Source organism: Athene noctua, chromosome 1, assembly GCF_965140245.1.
Source record: "Athene noctua chromosome 1, bAthNoc1.hap1.1, whole genome shotgun sequence".
Classification (NCBI taxonomy): Eukaryota; Metazoa; Chordata; class Aves; order Strigiformes; family Strigidae; genus Athene; species Athene noctua.
The window spans coordinates 106,917,223-106,920,838 of record NC_134037.1 but is presented as its reverse complement, the minus strand read 5'-3'; positions in this window follow the sequence as shown (position 1 = coordinate 106,920,838).

Below are 3,616 nucleotides of genomic sequence, written 5' to 3'. Positions count from 1 at the left end.
AAGAGATTAATTTAAGTAGAGAACTTCTAACTTTAATGTCAAAATTACGTTACCAACGACTTTTGGCTTCCCACATTGATCAGCTGATTTCTGCCTTATTCACATTTGTTCTCTGGCTCTATATGTCTGTACTAGCACATTAACTACTCAAAAGGCACCCGAGTTCACAGCAATGATCTAGACACAAATTTCAAACATTTGAAATACAAATGTGTAATGTCAGAAAATTAGAAAGAAAAAAAGAGTACAAACACTAGTGCTTTGTTTCTGAAGCAGTATGGAACACCCTAACTGAACCCAAGAGAGTTAAATTTTAAACTAGTTTTCTTCTGCTTACTGAATTGTGTTTTTCACCAAAACAGTATCAAGCTCCAACAATGTAACATCAATCTGAATGAATTTACTCAGTTATTTATTATATTTTTAAATGGTGTTAAAAGTTTGTGCTTAAATGCCAAACTCTAAGTTTGAAAGGAAAAAAAGGGAAAAAAGGCAATGAAAGAGTTACAGTAGGAACATAAACAACATGCCAACTAATTGCTCCTGCCTCCTCTGGATCAGCACAGCACAGAGTAGCCTTCTTTCTAGTTTATGTTCTCATATCTTCAGCAGGTCAAGTGATACAGGTCCATGCCTGGCACTGAAATTTTGCAATTTATTCCCCAGAATGATGTACAGGACTGTACCTTTAAACATGTTTTTCTCCTTCAATCTGTAAGGGAGAAACAGGAGAAAGCACATGTACAAGAGAGAAGGAAAAATACCCAAGAGTCAGAGCCCTGAGTTTGCTCCTCCTAAGTGTACAGGACATCCATCTACTTCCTTATCTTCATATGATATGCAAACACCCCTGAAGATATCAGAGTGAAAGATTAGGGATGAATGAAAACAGTTGCATTCTTTTCCATTCTCTTCATCTAAATCTAGATACAAGTGGTGAGACATACCAGTTCAGGGCTGCTACTCTAACTCTACCCTAACAACATGCAACCAGTTAGTCAAAGGGAACTCTTTTTGATTCTTAAAGATTCTGTGAAGTACTTCAAACTCCACCCAGCAATCACAGGTAGATCCTGGAGCTGTAGTGCCATAAGTGTTCTTGAGATGCACTTTCAGCAAATGAACCCCTGCCCTGTACCTCAGTATCAACTTGAAAATTAATTTTTTAAAGTGTAGTAAAAAGGGGGCAGTCAGTCAAAAACCTATCTGGTTTACTTCTGAAGCATGCTGTCAAGCTGCTGGGCTAATTTTGACTATCAGAGCTTTCATTTGACTAGAGATCTAACAGCAGGCCCACTGTCTTCAAGCACTAATATTGCCTCTGGCTGCTTCTCAATACCAAGAAGCAGTCCAGCTTTTTCTGGGCTGAACTTCAACCTGTTTGTCCACCCTGAGCTAGGAACCATCTGGGACACAGAGCCACAGCATCCTCAGCAAAGGGCTAGGCAAGTCACTCTGTTCTTACTGTAGCTACCTGCAGACTAAAGGAAAACTCTATTGAGAAGTTTTTCAGCATCCCAAAAGCAACTCCTTTACAGCATAAACCTAACAGATTTCCAATCTTATGCCACAATGCATCCCCTTATTGGCTGGCATTTCACTCACAAGCTGAGGAAGATTGAAGAAAACAGATGCAAACTGGGGACTTCGCTGTCTTCTAAGAACATCACAGAACACAGACCTTTGTAATTGCTTCTCAGCCTACACCAAGGGAACAAAACCAAACTCTGTATCCAATTTATTTGCAATTATTGAGACTGCAAAAACAACTGAAAGAAATGGGTTTGGCTTGGTAATAATGTCTATTCCCTCCCTGATCTTATTTAAACTTTTTTGCGCTGTTCTCTGACCTTGTTAAAAGCCACCTTGCCAGAAGCCTGCCACTTTCCCATCTGAACACAGTTGTCACCAAAATTAATTATCACCCTACATTAGCGGTTCAAACAGCCTCCTGATAGGAACACCAGGAAGAGCAGAAAGTGAAAACTCAAAATGATGTATTATCACTAAAATGCTACAACTTCACTTGTCAGGGATTGTAATTAGAGTTTGGCCAAGGCAATGTTAGCTCAGCTGCCTCTGAACACACCTGTTTCAATTTAATTTGTAGTAATTAGGAAGACTAGGGCACCAAGAAAAAATGCTGTTCAGTTACTGTTTCAAATAGCTGAGTTTTCATGTGCCATTTAAAATCCTGTTTTTCAGAACAGTCTGCTGACTTGCTAATGCTAGCAAAATGAAATAAAGCAAAATATTTTTAGCAGCAGGAAGTTGTTACTTGCTACTGCCAATTACATGCCTTGTACTTGAACAGTGACTTTTTTCCCCTTCGCTCATTCTTCAAGATAGGTAAAAGCTGGCTTCAGTCTCAGCGCATGAGGATTCGAACAAAACTCTTAGTCCCCTGGAGTTGGCTGACACTTCTGGAGTCATAGCCAATACTGGCAGCAATCTACTGTGACAGAGCAAACAACAGTGTCCTAGATCCACTCTTTAGAAAAGGGGGAAGGAGAAGATTAAGCAAGAGACTTGGATCTATTGACTTTGGCAAAAGGCTGAATACCCTGTCATGCTAATAAAATTATTGAATTTGGGGAGGAGAAAATGGGGCAGAGGGAGGAAAATAAAAAAAAGTATTAAAATTACATAAGAATAGATATTTATACTCTGAGTTAATTTATCAAACTGACACAGAGATGAATCATCCACCATTAAAATAGTGGGATACAAGTTTTCTTTATATCACAATCATTATTTACAACTCTTAAATATTCACAGAGGAGTCTAGTATCCTCATCTTTTAATTTAAAATGTGATCTTGCAGGCCAAAATAAAACTGTTGGCAAAAATAAGTTTCTACAGGACCAGTGCCCAAAGAATGATTTCTTCAAAACCAAGATAGATCTTAAGAATCACGATGGTACTTTTTTTTTTTTTTTTTTTTAAATCTACACTATAAGCCACACAGGGCTCAAGCAACTCACATAAAGCTAGTTCTCTGAGCAACAAAAAACAATGAGAATGGGTAATAACAAGAGCCTATGGTATAGCCTGACACAGCTACTTATGACTTTTAAAAATATAATACAAACCTCTATTTTTTGAGGTGACATACAACTCTGGTTTGATGCAGGTTCATTCCCACATGCTGAGAACCCAACAGAGTTCCTCTCAGTGAACTGACTTGAATATACGCATGTAGTTCTACAAGTCCATAATTTTAATAATTGGCCTTTTTCTCCTGTAATGTCATTAGAAAGACAACCATACCACTGGATATTTTTCCATCTTAGAACACACACCAAAAAAAAAAAAAAAAAAGATATCTGGGAAATTCAGAGCAATGTTTCCTGAACAGAATGTTGATTATTTAGGAACAGTTTTAGTATTTTCATGGCATGTTCTACAGACTGATGTGGATGTGCATTTAAAAACTGGACAAGAAAACAGAAAAATAAACCCATGTGATGAGTGTTAATAGTCAGCACCATCATTTCACCATTTCAGTGAACTTCATGGAATGTAACAGTGTCTACCCGAAGCTGTGCTTACATAACGTATATGGGACACCCATACACATGCTACACATGATCTTAAAAACACAAAAATCAGAAAG